The following is a 16393-nucleotide window of genomic DNA, read 5'->3' as shown; positions in this document are numbered from 1 at the left end:
TTTGGGTAGCAGGTGGTTTATTCCAGTTTGTATTTGTGAACAGAACAAAGCAAACATATAAATAAAAGGCCTAAAATGTCCCATATATTTCTGTGTTTACTCACAGGAAGAAATAGCTGGGAAAATGAGACAAAAATTTCAGGAAACAGCCTTATTTATATTTTATGATAATACTTTCATGTTACACAGACTGACTGGGGCGTTGTTGATATTAGAAGGGATTAAGATTCTTAGTTGTAGACTCTGTCTCAAGGAGAATTACTAATTTGCACTGTGAATATTTTCTCATTTGAATAGGAATAAAGATTGTAATTGGAGATGCTGTACCAGTATGACAGATGTTTGACAAATGTCAAAAAAGATAATCCTAGAATTTTACCTTACCAGGGTAATCTTAATGATGAAACTCAGAGAGACTGGCTGGTATGTGGCATGCTGTCCTCTGATTTTTTGCCTGGTTGTCACAAGGTAATATATGTTATAAAGACCATAAAATCGAGATTAATATAAGCTTTAAAATATAATGATGCAAGGAAAGATTGACACAGTGATTATTTCAATGAGATGTTGAATGAGTGTGATTTTATTAATGTTGTCATGAAACACAGGGTTGTTTTTGGACATATGGGTAACTATCTCTTAATTTTGACATGCATATCATTAAAGTTTTAAACCCAATTTACTCTCCCACTCTTTCCTCCTCTGCATATTCATCATTGAGTGGAGCTGGCCTGTGGAGAATTCTGTTAATGAGTAAATCCATTCAACAATCTGTTTTTCAGGAGTGACATGCAAGCAGTTGGAAATTCCACAAATCCTATTAAAACTGTGTCTCTAAATAATTTGTGGAAAGAAATCACATTATTTTGCTCTCAATTTTATTTCAAGCTTTATCTAGTTAATGCAGTGATTATCCTTACTTAATTTCAAAGACACCAGACTTGTATGTATCTAAATAACTTTGCTGTTTGGGAAGCATTAGAGTAGACAATGGAATTGGCTGGATATTTTATAAAACTGGTTACTTTGCATCTTGATTTACTTTCTCTCTCTAGCTCTCTGTATCTGTGAATTAAAATACGGGTACATGTATACTACACTCTGCATGTGAAAGTCTGGAGGCAAGGGTAAGGCCTTTATCTTTATCTCACATCTGCTTTCAGATGGAGTCTCTGTTCTTCCTCTAAATACATTGGGCTAGGTGGGCCCCAGCCTTCAATAGATTTCCTACTCACCTTTCAGTCCCCAGTATGAATGCTGGGCTTATAGATAACAGGCTTTTACCCAGGCTCTAGAGATTTAAACTCAAGTTCACAAATGTGCTTGAATAGCACTTTTACAAGCTGCTTTATCTACTTCAATGGTCATATAATTTTAAATAAGAATTTATTTAATTTTCAGAACTCTATGCCTGGTCTTCCTGCTGATATAGTGTGGCTTCTGGATGTCGTGGTTTTTCATATATCAGTGTTGATGTCAGATGTCTTCTCCACCTGGCTTTTGAGTGAAACAGTGCATATAATGTTCAGATTTTCTTTATTGCTCTTATTTTTCATAACTGTATGACTGAGCTGAAACACCAAGGAATTTGAATAATATGTCCCAGAGAGCATTCATCAAGACTTTTTTATGTCCCCGAGCACATCTGCATCTAGAGACATCTCCACGATGTTACCAGAGTTCCTTCTGGCTTATATTATTGGAAAAAATAACCCTTCTTTCTCTAATACTAAATTTGCCATAAAAAATATAGTGAGGCACTGGGAAACACTATTTTAAGAATTTGGCTTCATCCTATTATTATAGATTATACTTGTAAACATTTCTCAGTTTGATACTGTGTTTTATTTGCACTGTAAAATCATCAACCAGATCCCTGCATTACTATGTTGATAGATTCATGCAAATATAAGAAGAAATTCCATTTCTCTTACAAAGAAGTATAAAACATTATATTTTGACCATATGTTTTTGTGCCAATTCTCACTTCCTTCCTGAGTAACAATGTTGGGTAAGTTTACATGTCACCCTGGTGTGTGATTGGCTTTGAAACACTCTCCTTCAAGGTTGTCTTTTAAAAACACATTACCATCTTATTTTATGTTTATGATAACACATTAATGTATATAAAAAAGGAAATTTCATGGAAACTGTCCAACAACACATATAACACAGTCCGATCATATACACTTGTGTGATTTGGAGAAAGAAAAACAAATGGTTACATAACCCCAGTAGCGCACCTCTTACACACCAAAGTAATTGCCCTAAAGTCCAGCTCAGTGAGCCAGGAATTTATCGAGGTTACTTACAGGAGCGTGAATGACTGACAGGCAGCTGCTTCCCTGGAAAGCCCATTCCCTGTGTGTGTGATGACATCCTAAAGCTGTATCTCTAGAGCTCCCGGCATGGCATGCCGGCAGCTCTTCCAGCCCACACAGGTCAGAGACTTTCCTCTCCACAGCACCGAGTCACTACGTGTGTAGCCTTCAGTGGGGCACTGCATAATGTTCAGGCTTCCAAACGTTTTAAGTTTTGCTCACATTGTGAGTCTCATGAACCTGCCTTCTCTCTCCAGAAGATAAATGGGCAATGTTTCTGTTCAGGGGATAATGCTGTTCAACTCGCTCCTTACCACACTGTGCAACTCGCTCCTTACGACCTTTTCTTATTTCCATCCTTCCTTTCCTCCCTGTCTCTGATATTCTTTGTTGTTGTTTGTTTTTCTTTTTTCTTGTACACACTATTGTCCGAGACACTGCACAAATGAAGGAAAACAAAACACACATGATGCTGGATTGTTGAGTTCTTTCACTTTGTATGATCCCCTCCAGTTGCATTTTTTTCTCATAGCCAAATAAATATAAACATAAATAAATGAATAAACTTTTTATTTACAATTGAAAAATCCTTTCTTTGCTTAAATGCATATTTACCTGTGATTTAACATCATCGCCAGTGATGATGAATCGCACTATAATTAACATACATTTGCAGCAGTTTCTTCTGAGTGGACTTTCTTCCTTTGGCTATGTACTCAGCAGTGTAATGGATGTGTATGAAAGTCTACCATGGAACTTATTGAACAAACATCATACTGGCTAACCCACATTCTTTTAACAGTAAAAGCTCTTTACCTTTCCATATTGTCTTCTCCCACTGATGGCCACATCACATATTATTCCTATTATTTTATATTATTTTTTTGGATATTCTCTGTATTTACATTTCAAATGTTATTCCTCTCCCCCCTCTCCCTCTACTTGTTTCTATGACAGTGCAACCTCTCCCAATCACCCTCTGCACCTCAGTGCCTTGGTGTTCTGCTACACTGGGAAAGCACACCTTCACTCGACCAAAGGCCTCTTCTCCCATTGATGCCAGACAAAGCTATCCTCTGCTACATATGCAGCTGGAGCCATGGGCTTTTCCATGAGTGCTCAATGGTTGGTGTTTTTGACCATGGGAGTTGTGGAGGGTTCAGTTGATTGGAAATATTGTTCTTCCCATGAGGCTTGAAACCCCATCAGCTCCCCCCCTCTTATCCTGAGCATCTTCATTGGGGTCCCAGTGCACAGTCGGATGGTTAGCTATAAACATCCTCACCTGCATCTCAATGACTCTGACAGCCTCTGAAGCAGCATCCATACCTAGTTCCTGCCAGTAAGTACTTGGCATTAGCAATTGTGCTAGGGTTTGGTGGCTGCATATGGGTGGATTCCTAGGTAAGGCAGTCTGTGACTGATCTTTTCTTCAATCCCTGCTCCAATATTTGACCTTTTATTTTCTGCCATGCGTGTTTTATTCTCCCTTCTAAGAAGAACTGAGGCATCCACATTCTGCCCTTCCTTCTTTTCGAGCTTCCTAAGTTCTGTGAATTGTTTCTTGGTTATTTAGAGCTTTTTGGCGCTAGTATCTGCTTATCAGTAAGTGTATGCCATGTGTGTTTTTTGGTGACTGGGTTACCTCACTCAGGATGATAGTTTCTTTTCTTGTTTGTTTCCTTGCTTTGCTTTGTTTTAGATATATTAACAATTTGATTTTTTAGGAAGGGGAGGTAGGTATTCAATACAAAATATTCAATGTTGTTGACATGGCTTCATACAATGAATAACATTCACAACAACTTTGCCTACAAAAAATAAAACTCATGAGAAATAATAATATAGTCAGAAAGAAAAAGGTCCTCACATGTTTTTTGAGTACCTATTGGGTTCTGAAAACTGAACTTTATAAATTTTATCTTTAAATTTCCTTTTTTTCAACATTTTTATAGGATGATAGTTTCTATTCAAATCCATTTGCCTAGAAATTTCATAAAGTCATTGTTTCTGATAGCTGAGTAGTACTTCATTGTATGAAGGTTCCACAATTCTGTATCCATTCCTCTGTTGAAGGACATATGAATTCTTTCCAGCTTCTGGTTAGTATAAACAAGGCTGCTATGAACATAGTAGAGCAGGTGTCTTTGTTATATATTAGAGTGTCTTTTTTGCCCAGGAGTAGAATAGCTGGATCTTCAGGTAGTACTATGTCCAAATTTCTAAGGAACTGACAGAATGATTTCTAGAGTGATTGTACATGTTTGCAATCTCACCAACAGTGGAGAAGTGTTCTTCTTTCTCTATATTATCACCAGCATCTGCTGTTACGTGAGTTTTTGTTTTTAGCCGTTCTGACTGGTGTAAGGAGGAATCTCAGGGTTCTTTTGATTTGCATTTCCCTGATGACTAGGGATGTTGACCATTTCTTCAGGTGCTTCCAAGCCATTCAATATTTCTCAGTTGAGAATTTTTTGTTGAATTTTGTACCATATTTTTAATAGGTTTATTTGATTCTCTAGAGTTTAAATTCTTGAGTTCTTTGTATATATTGGATGTTAACCTTCTATCAAATGTAGGATTGGCAAAGTCCCTTTCCAAATCTGTTGGCTGCTTCTTTGTCTTCTTGAGTGTGTCCTTAGCAATACAGAAACTTTACAGTTTCTTGAAGTCCAATTTGTTGATTCTTGATCCTAGAACTTAAGCCATTGTTGTTAAGTTCAGGAAAATTTCCTCTATGCCTATGTATTCTAAGCTCTCTCCCACTTTCTCCTCTAACAGTTTCACTGTACCTGATTTTATATGAAGGACTTTGATCCACTTGCACTTCAGCTTTGTACAAAAAGAAAAGAATGGATCAATTTGCAATCTTCTGTATGCTGACTGCTAGTTGAATCAACAACATTTGTTGAAGAGGCCCTCCTTTTTCCATTGAGTGTTTTTGGCTCCTTTGTCAAAGATCAAGTGACCATAGGTGTGAGGGTTCATTTCTGGGTCTTTGATTCTGTTCTGTTGATCTACCTGCTTATCTCTGTACCAAAACCGTGCAGTTTTTCTCACAATTGATCTGTAATATAGCTTGAGGTCAGGGATGATATTTCCCCCAGAAGTTCTTTATTGGTGAGAATAGTTTTTTGCTTATGTAAGACTTTTGTTATTCCAATGAATTTGAAAATTGCTCTTTTTAACTCTATGAAGAACTGAGCTGGAATTTTGATGGGGATTGCATTGAATCTGTAGATTGCTTTTGGTAAGATGGCCATTTTTACAATGTTAATCCTTCCAATCCATGGACATGGGGGATCTTTCCATCTTCTGAGATCTTCACTTTTTTTCTTGAGAGTTTTAATGTTTTTGCCATACATAGCCTTGACTTGCTTGGTTAGGCCCACTTTAAGGTATTTTATAGTCTTTGTGACTACTGTGAAGGGTGTTGTTTCTTTAATTTCTTTCTCAGCCTGTTTGTCTTTTAGATAGTGGCAGGTTACTGATTTGTTTGAGTTAAGTTTATATTAAGACACTTTGCTGAAGTTAGCAGCCATAGGAGTTCTCTGGTGAAAATTTTGGAGTCAGTTACATATACAATCATATCATCTGCAAATAGTAATATTTTGACTTCTTCCTTTTCAACCTGTATCCCTTTGACTACTTTTTGCTGAATAATTTCTCTGGCCAGGTCTTCCAGTACTATGTTGAATAGTTACAGGGAGATTTAACAGCCTTGTCTAGTCCCTGATTTTAGTAAGATTGCTTCAACTTTTTATCATTTAGTTTTATATTGGCTACTGGTTTGCTTTATGTTGCTTCTACTATGTTTAGGTATGGGCCTTAGATTGCTATCTTTCCAAGACTTTTAACTTGAAGGTGTGTTGAATTTTTCAAATGCTTTCTCAGCATCTAGAGAGATGATTATGCAAGTTTTTTTTTTTTGAGTTTGATTTCATAGTGGATTATTTTGACGGATTTCCATTTATTGATACATCCTTACATCCCTAGAATGAAGCTCACCTAATCACAGTGAATGATCATTTTGGTGTGTTCTTGGATTCGGTTTGCAAGTATTTTATTGAGTATTTTTGCATCAATGTTTATAAGTGAGATTGTTCTGAAGTTCTCTTTTTTGGTAGGGTCTTTGTGTGGTTTCAGTATGAGCATAATTGTGGCTTCAAAGAATGAGTTGTGTAGTGTTCCTTCTATTTCTATTTTGTGCAATAGTTTGGAAAAAATTTTATGATATCTGCTATCATTTTAATATCTACATTTCTTCTTTCTAGATGTTATAAAAATTAATACCTTTAAAATTTTTAAGTCTGTGTGATTTATTGCATTTTTTTGCTATATGTGAGTGTATACAAGTAAATGTAAGTATAAATTAAGGCACTGGTCATTTTACTAATAATTTAGTGTTCTCTCAATCCATTATTCATTTTTTGACTGTGCAGTTCAACCTTTTAAAAATAAAACCAGAATATGCATAGCACATGCACTGATAACATCTAAACTAATATAAAGAGCTATTAAAGCTACAGTGACTTGAGTGTCAGTCTTTACATTCAGCAAGTTTAAACCCATTCTTTATTTTGAAACATAACTGAGAATATTGCTTGCTGATTAAATTTTCTCAAGTGCTATTTCTGAATGTATATGTCACTGAATATGCCAATACAACAAAGATAACCACATGTTTTAGGATTGCAATATGCCAGAAGGTCACTGAAAATAAAACAACTAAACTCACACAACACACATCTGAGAATTTGGACACTTTGATCAGTGTTTTGAATTGCTTCATTATATCTTAAGACAAGTGTATCAAAACCTTGGCATGATTTAGTTTCAAGTTGCCAATTTTGTTTTTACTAACATCAGAAATTTATGCCTACACTACCAATGCTGTGTCTGCTCGATTTGACCTTAAATTTCATTATGATTTAACATTAAAAGTTCACACTACCCTGAAATATATAATTTCATATACACTGTGACATTCAACATTCAAGTGCCAGTGTTTTGGTACTATCTTTTGGTTAAGTTTATTTAAACTTTCAAAGAATCACTTTTAGACTTATAAAAATAAATACTTGTTAAAATGTTCAGAACATCTCATATATGTGTCTTGTATGTGTGCCCTTTAACTTCCATTTTCATTTTGTCTCTCGAAAACCATTGCATGCAGCTTGTCTAGGAAAGGGATGGAACTAGATTCTAAAACTTACTTGGGACTATGGAATGGTAGTTGGGAAGAAAACTTTACACACAACAGATATCTATATACTTTTTGCTGGTATTTTATGCAATATTTATTGAACATTTTGAACCTGTTATTTTTAACTTATAATAATAATTTCAAAGACCATGAGGAAGACTGTCACCCAGGGGCTCTAACAGGCTTAGGATTACAGGTGAGGTGGAAAAAAATTACAATGGGAAGAACAACTCAAAGAATAATAGGTTCCCAACTTAAAGGACCAGTAAATATCTTCAATAGAATTATTTTAAAAACTTTCCCTAACTTAAAGATAACCATGAACATACAAGAAGTCTGCAGAGCCCTAAATGTATTGGACCAGAAAAGAAACTCTTCCCATGATATAATAGTCAAAACACCAAATGCACAAAGCAAAGAATATTAAAAGCAGTAAGGGAAATAGAGCCAAATAAAATATAAAGGCAGGCCTACCAGACTTTTCAGTAGAGATCATGAAATCTAGAAGATCATAGACAGATGACATTCAGACCCTAGGAGAACACAAATGCCAGCCCAGGTTACTATTGCTAGCAAAACTCTCAATTACTACAGATAAAGAAACAAAGATATTCTATGACAAAGGTAAATTTATACAATATCTTTCAAAATACAGATTTACAAATGATAATAGAAAAAACTCACCAACATAAGGGAGAAACTACACCCTAGGGAAAGCCAGAAAATAATCTTTATGCAAGAAACTCCCAAAAGGTACCCATACAAAAATAATTCCACCTTTAACAACAAAAGAACAGGAAATAACAATCATTATTTCTTAGTATCTCTTAAGATCAATAGACTCAATTTCACAATAAAAAGGCATAGATTAACAGAATGGATAAGTTAATAAGACCCAGAATATGGCTGCATACAAGAAATGTAGCTCAGTGAAAAAGACAGACATTATCTTAGAGTCAGAGGATGGAAAACAATTTTCTAAGCAAATGGTCCCAAGAAACTAGCTGGAGTAGCCATTCTACTATTAAATAAAATTGATTTTTAACCAAAATTTTTCAAGAAAGGTAAGAAAAGGCACTTTATATTTGTCAAAATAAAAATCTACCAAGATGAATGCTCAATTTTCAACATCTATGCTTAAAATGCAAGGGCACCAACATTCACAAAAGAACCTTTACTAAAGATCAAAGCATACATTGCATCACACACAATAGTGGCTGAATTCAGCTCCCCACTCTCTTCAAGGAAGAGATTATGGAAGCAGAACCTGAACAGAGACACATTGAAACTAACAGAAGTTAGGAACCAAATGGAGTGGACAGATATCTTTTGCAGTAAATATTGAATTTGGAATAGCTTATCTCTTTATTGGCCCCAGCAGTCTCATGCCATGGACACCACTTTTAGTATGGAGCCTTATGCATGAACTCTGTCACTTGGTCCTCATGACACCCCTTCCACATGAGTCCCTTTCCAAGTGGCTCAATCTGCCTGCCATATTGTCCCTGTCTCGGTTGGAATTACCACACTGGCATCTTCTTTCATCCACTGCCCATCACAGACATCACTTCAAAGTCCAATAACTTTTCAAACGGGTTTATATAATAGATTCTCAATTCACAAACTCTCTACACAATAAGATTACATCCAATAGACAAACCATCCTTGCATATGAGATAAAGACCCATAGAATCTCTTTAAATATTTATATCTACCTATGTCCAATTACAGCCACAACACTCTAAGTCTGCTTTCCCCAGCTCCATCTTGACTTTTTTCTTTATCCCTGTACTCCCCCCCCATCTTTTTTCCCCACCTACCTCTACTGTCCAATCACATATTGACTTAACATAAATCTGGAGATATTTATAGGACATTTCATCCTAAAACTAAAGAATATACCTACTACTCAGCACCTCTTGGCACCTGCTCCAAAATTGACCATATAATCAGTCACAAAACAGGCTTTAACAGACTCAAGAAGATTGAAATAATCCCGTGCTTCCTATCAGATCATCACAGACTAAGGCTGGTCTTCAATAAAACAAAAACAACAGGAATGCCACAAAAACATGGAAGCTGAAGAATGCTCTACTCAATGATAACTTGGTCAAGGAAGAAATAAAGAAGAAAATTCAAAACCTTTTAGTATTTATTGAAAATGAAGGCACAGCATACCCAAACATATAGGACACAGTGAAAGCAGTGCTAAGAGGAAAAATCATAGCTCCGAACATTTCAAAACAAACAAAACAAAATAAAACACCCAACAACAACAAGAAAGAAAAATAAGAGCAAAACTGTTGTATACATTAGCAGCTTGCCAAAACACCTGAAAGCTCTAGAACAAAAGGAATCAGATGTACCCAAGAAGAGTAGAAGGCAGGAATTAGTCAAACTTAGAGCTGAAATCAAGCAAGTAGAAACAAAAAGAATTATGCAGATTATCAACAAAACAGGAGCTGGTTCTTTGACAAAATCAATTAGATATATAAACCACTAACAAGACAAACCAGAAGACACAGGGACAGTATTCAAATTAACAAAATCAGAAATTGAATAAGAGACATAACAACAGAAACAGGAAATTCAAAAAATCATCAGATTTTACTACAAAAGCCTATACTCAATAAAACTGGTAAGTATGGAGGAAATGGACAACTTTCTAGATAGATACTGGGTACTAAAGCAAGTCAGGAACAGATAAACAATTTAAATGGTCTATAACTGCTAAGCAAATAGAAACAGTCAACAAAAGTCTTGCAACCAAAAATCCAAGGACAGATGGACTTAATGCAGAATTCTATCAGACCTTCAAAGATCTAATACCAATTATCTTCAAACTATTCCACAAAATAGAAACAGAAGGAACAACATGTTCTGTGAAGCACAGTTGTGCCTATACATAAACCAGAAAAAGACCCAACAAAGAAAGAGAACTTAAGACCAATCTCCTTTTTGTAGAACATCAATCAATGCAAAACTACTTAATAAAATTATCACAAATGGAATCTGAGAACACATCAAAACTATCATCCATAATGATTAAGTAGACCATCCCATGGATGGAGGGGTGGTTCAATATACAGAAATCCAGCAATATAATTCACTGTATAAAGAAATTTAAAGAAAAAAAAAACACATGATGATCTAATTGAATTCTGAGAAAGCATTTGACAAAATTCAACACTTTTTCATGTTAAGTGTTTTGGAAAGATTAGGAATTCAAGGCCCATACATAAACATAGTAAAAGCAACAAAGAGCAAACCAGTGGCCAACAACAAATCAAATATAGAGAAACTTGAAGAAATCCCAGTAGAATCAAGAACAAGACAAGGCTGCCCACTATTTCTCCACCTAGTCAATATAGTAACTGAAGTCCTAGCCAGATCAATTAGACAACAACAACAATAAAAGGTCCAAGGGATACAAATTGTTAAGGAAGATGTAAAAATATCACTATTTGCAGATGATATTTTAGTATAATTAAGTAACCCCAAAATCCCACTTTAGGAACTCTTTCAGCTGATAAGCAACTTCAACAAAGTGGCTGGATATAAAATTAACTCGTACAAATCAGTAGCCTTCCTCTACTCTAAGGATAAAGCGGCTGAGACTGAAATTAGGGAAACAACACCCATCACAATACTCACAAACAATATAAAATACCTTGGTGTGACCCTAGCCAAGCAAGTGAAAGATCTGCATGACAATAACTTCCAGTCTCTGAAGAAAGAAATCAAACATCTCAGAAGATAGAAAGTTCTTCAATGCTTATGGATTGGCAGGATTAACACAGTAAAAATGGCCATCATACCAAAAGCAATCTACAGATTCAATGTAATCCCCATCAAAATCCCAACTGAATATTTGATAGAGTTTGAAAGAGAAATTTACAGTTTTATTTGGAATAACAAAAAAAAAAAAAAAAAAAAAAAAAACCAAACAGGATAGCAAAAACTATGCACAACAATAAAAGAACTTTTAGGGGAATCATGTTCTTAAACCTCAAGCTGTATTACAGATCAATTGTGGTAAAAACTGTATGGTATTGGTGCAGAGACAGGCAGGTAGATCAGGAGAATAGAACTGAAGTCCCCAAAATTAACTTATACACCTATGGTTACTTGATCTTTGACAATGAAGCTAACACCATCAGGTGGGAAAATGACAGTATTTTCAACAAATGGTGCTAGTTCCAGTGTATTCAGCATGTAGAAGATTGCAATGTGATCCATTCTTATGACCTTGTGCAATGCTCAAGTACAAGTGGATAAAAGATCTCCACATAAAACACTGAAACTGATATAAAAGAAAGTGGGAGAGTGCTTCAAAGACATAGGCACAGGAGAAGATATTTTGAGCAGAACACCAATTCCTTTTGCTCTAAGATCAAGAATCGATAAATGGGAACTCATAAAACTGCAATGCTTCTGTAAGGCACAGGACATTGTGAACAGGACAAAATGGCAACCAACAGATTGGAAAAAAAAAAAAAAAAAACTTCAGCAATCCTACATCTGAAAGAGGGCTAATATCCAGTATATAAAAGAACTCAAGAAGTTAGACTCCAGAAAATCAAATAAGCCTATTAAATATGGGGAATAGAACAAAAAAATTCTCAACTGAAAAATATCGATTGACAGAAAAGCACCTAAAGAAATGTTCAACATCCTTAGTAGTCAGGGAAATACAAATCAAAACAGCCCTGAGATTCCACTTCCCACCAATCAAAGTGGCTAAGATCAAAAACTCAGTTGACAGCAGATGCTGGCGAAGATGCGGAGAAAGAGAAAGACTCCTCCATTGTTGTGGGATTGCAAGCTAGTACTTGAACATATTACTACCTGAAGACCCAGTTATTCCACTTCTGGGCATATACCCCAAAGATGCTCCAACATTCAATAAAGGCACATGCTCCACCATGTTCATAGTAGCCTTATTTATAGCAGCCAGAAGCTGGGAAGAACCCAGATGTCCTTCAGTAGAGGAATGGATACAGAAATTGTGGTATATTTACACAATGGAGTACTACTCAGCTATTAGAAACAATGACTTTATGAAATTCCTAGGAAAATGTGTATATCTAGAGAATAACATACTGAGTGAGGTAACCCAGTCACAAAAGAATGGATATAATATGCAGTTACTGATAATTGGATACTAGCCCCAGAAAGCTCTGAATACCCAAGAAACAATTTACAGACCGTATGAAGTTCAAAAAGAAGGAAGGCCAAAATATGGAAGCTTAAGTCCTTCTTAGAAAAAAAAAAGAAATCAAAAGAGAAAGAAAAAAATGTGTATTTATCATATATTATGATGTAACAAATTTTGTGAGCTAAATAAAAGAAAATAAAATAAAAATTCTACATGTTTAAAAAATAATTATTATTTTTCACTTAAGCATGCGCACATTGAAAAATCCTGTTAAAAGTTTGTGTGTGTGTGTTTGAGCGTGTGCACGCACGTGTGCGTGTGTGCATGTGTGCATGTGTGTGCCTGCATGCATGTGTGTGCCTACATGCGTGTGTGTGTGTGTGTGTGTGTGTGTGTGTGTGTGTGCATGTGTGAATTTAAGTGCTGGAATCTGAGAAGGTAGTTATGCCTAATAGTTAGCTATTGGCTTGACAACTTAATTTGGTTTCAATTTTCATGAAGTATAATACCATATTTTTATGTGATGATATAAATTTGTTAGACATAGTGAATCCAAAATACAAGAAATAGGACTCCAGGTGATCACAGCAAAAGCATCTGCAATGTTTCTGACATACACTAGGTGTCCCCAGTTTCTTACCCAGATAAGGAATGTGCAATTAATTATACTAAGGTAGACTTGATGATAAATGACAAGAAAAGAAAAATACTCTACAGTTACTCTAATTATATTTTATATCTACAGGTGACAAAAGAAGCAATTTAGATTTCATGAGTTATATCTGAATTCTTAAGGATAAATTATTTCAAACAAGTAGACCTGATTTAGAACTCAATCACTAATTCTTCAGTCCTTGTTTCTGAATACATTTTTAAAAAGTGATTTCTTATTAAATGCTAAATCTATCCATTAATTATCAAATGATGATTATGGAATATTAATGTATTTCATACTTAATTTCTTGTTATGAATGATACTTAGAAAAATTTCCCACTGGCATTATGATAACTGTAATGGTCATATTTATAACTATCTGAAAAACAGGATTTATGTTACTCATGACAGCTGAAGAAACTGTCAGGCAGACCAAAGTTGATGAGAGAAAAGATAAAGTCAGCTTGGTCTGAACTGAAGCTAAGGCTTTGGTTTTTTACTCTAAAATAGATATAAACGGGAATGTTATAAAGTGTTGGTTGATAAATGAGAAAACTATTTTACAAAGCAAGGTTTTTATTTAGTATTAAAGTCCAATTATGAAGGTGCCTTTACAGATGGAAATTTGTAAAAAAGTAATATGCTTTTTATAACTTGAACAAAGCATCATGTATCCTCTTCATCAGTGATACCACATTTAATTTAAGGCATGATATCATTGGTTCACAATGGATCATGTTAATGCATGGAGTGGAACCAATATTTAGGCGTGATTTCTATTTCCATATTTAGAACTTTCGCAAGCATTCATTTAGGGTAAAATTGTAGTCGAGTGTGCAAACCATATTACTGCCTTATAGAGGATGGCCACAACTGGTTTCTGTTTGAATAGATTATTTTAGATTGTGGTTGTTTCTTTTATCTGAAGTAAACATGATTAGCAAGATGAAAGAGAGAACTGAAAATTGTTCAAAGGGTTTCAAAAGTCAATAGTGAGACCAAACCAACTGAATATATATAGGAAGCACATCTAATTCCTGCCTTCAATAGAAGCATTCGACTTTTTAAAAGTGGGGAGTTATTGATTAGGAGGCATACTTGAGGATTATCTTTAAAGTAGATCATAAGAAACAATCTCTTTAATAAACCTCTTATAAAAATAAATTATTATTAATAGTCTTTTCATTTGTTTTCATGTTTACTACTCTTGCAGAATACACCCTGGCCCCCTTTTCCAACCGTGTTTCTAAATGGACCAGCATGTCTGTAATCAAAAGCATTTCAAAGTTTTGGGCAAACATAGTAAAATTGATCCATATTCTTTTTTTCTTTTTAAATTAGATATTCTCCATATTTACATTTCAAATATTATCCCCTTCCTCCCCAACTCCCATTCCTGCTCCCCCTCCCCTTGACTCCATGAAGGTGCTCCCTCTTCTGTCCACCATCTTCCACTTTAGTGCTTTGGCGTTCCCTTACACTGGGAAAACAAGCCTTCACTGTACCAAAGGTCTCTTCCTACTGATGTCAGACAATGCTATCCTCTGCTACATAGTCACCTAGAGCCATGGGTCTCTCTGTGTGTGCTCACTGGTTGGCATTTTAGTCCCTGGGAGCTATGGAGAGTTTGATAATGTTCTTCCCATGGGGTTGCAAACCTTTTCATCTCCTTCAGTGCTTTATCTAGCTCATTCATTGGGATCTCTGTGTTCAGTCAGAGGGTTAGCTACAAGCATCCTCCTCTGTATCAGTATGGTTCTAGCAGGGCATCTGAGGAGGCATCCATATCAGATTTCTGCCAGTAAGCACTTCGTGGCATCAGCAATGGTGCTTCAGATTGGTGATTGCGTATGGGATGGATCCCCAGGTGAGGCAGTGTTTGGATGATCTTTTCTTCAATCACTGCTCTTTTATTTGTTCCTGTATTTCCTTTCATGAATGTTTGTTCACCCTTTTAAGAAAGACAGAGGCATTCACAATCTGGCCTTCCTTCTTTTTGAGCTTCATATGGTCTGTGAATTGTTTCAAGGTATTCCCAGTTTTTGGGGGCTGTTATCTTCTTATCAGTGAGTGTATACCATGTGTGTTATTTTGTGATTGGGTTACCTCACTCAGGATGATATTCTCTAGATACCCCCATTTGCCAAGAAATTTCATAAAGTTATTGTTTTTAATAGCTGAGTAGTACTCCATTGTGTAAATGTACCACAATTTTTGTATCCATTCCTTTGTTGAAGGACATCTGGATTCTTTCCAGCTTCTGGCTATCATGAATAAGGCTGCAATGAGCGTTGTAGGGCATGTGTCCTTATTATATGTTGGAGTGTCTTTTGTCTACATGCCCAGGAGTGGTATAGCTGGGTCCTTGGGTAGTACTATGTCCAATTTTCTGAAGAAGCACCAGACTGATTTCCAGAGTGGTTGTACCAGCTTACAACCCCACCAACAGTGGAGAAGTGTTCCTCTTTATTTGCATCCTTGCCAGCATCTGCTGTCACCTGAGTTTTTGATTTTAGCCACTCTGACTGGTGTGAGGCTAAACATTGAGTTGGTTTTGCATAAGCACAAGTTCATTTTTTTTTTTTTATTGCACTGAGATGATGCTGTCACATGTCTTGGTTCGAATATATTTTGAACACGTTGTTAAAAATCACGTCATTCTGTATAGTTAATGGAACCACCACAAACAATGTAATTCCTGTTCACTAATGAACCTGACATTCAAAAATATTACTTGTGTGTGTGTGTGTGTGTGTGTGTGTGTGTGTGTGTCTGACTGAGTGTATTCCATTAATGTATTGGTTCAATTATATTAATGTCAGCATCATGCTGTTACTGTCACTTTATTTGACATTAATGTGTATATACATTGATCCTCTTTAGAACCACGCATAGCAGCTCACTCATGTTTTGTAACAGTTGATACAGTGCCATGTTCTACATAGCCTTGGCCAACTTTATCAAGATGATTAAAATCTCAGAAGTTACCACGGGCATGCTGTATTTATGAAAAGATATTTTTTTCCAGGCAATCCAAGCTTAGAAGGAGAATC

Source organism: Micromys minutus (genome assembly GCF_963924665.1).
Source record: "Micromys minutus genome assembly, chromosome: 13".
NCBI classification, from domain to species: domain Eukaryota; kingdom Metazoa; phylum Chordata; class Mammalia; order Rodentia; family Muridae; genus Micromys; species Micromys minutus.
Note: the sequence above shows the minus strand (reverse complement) of the source record.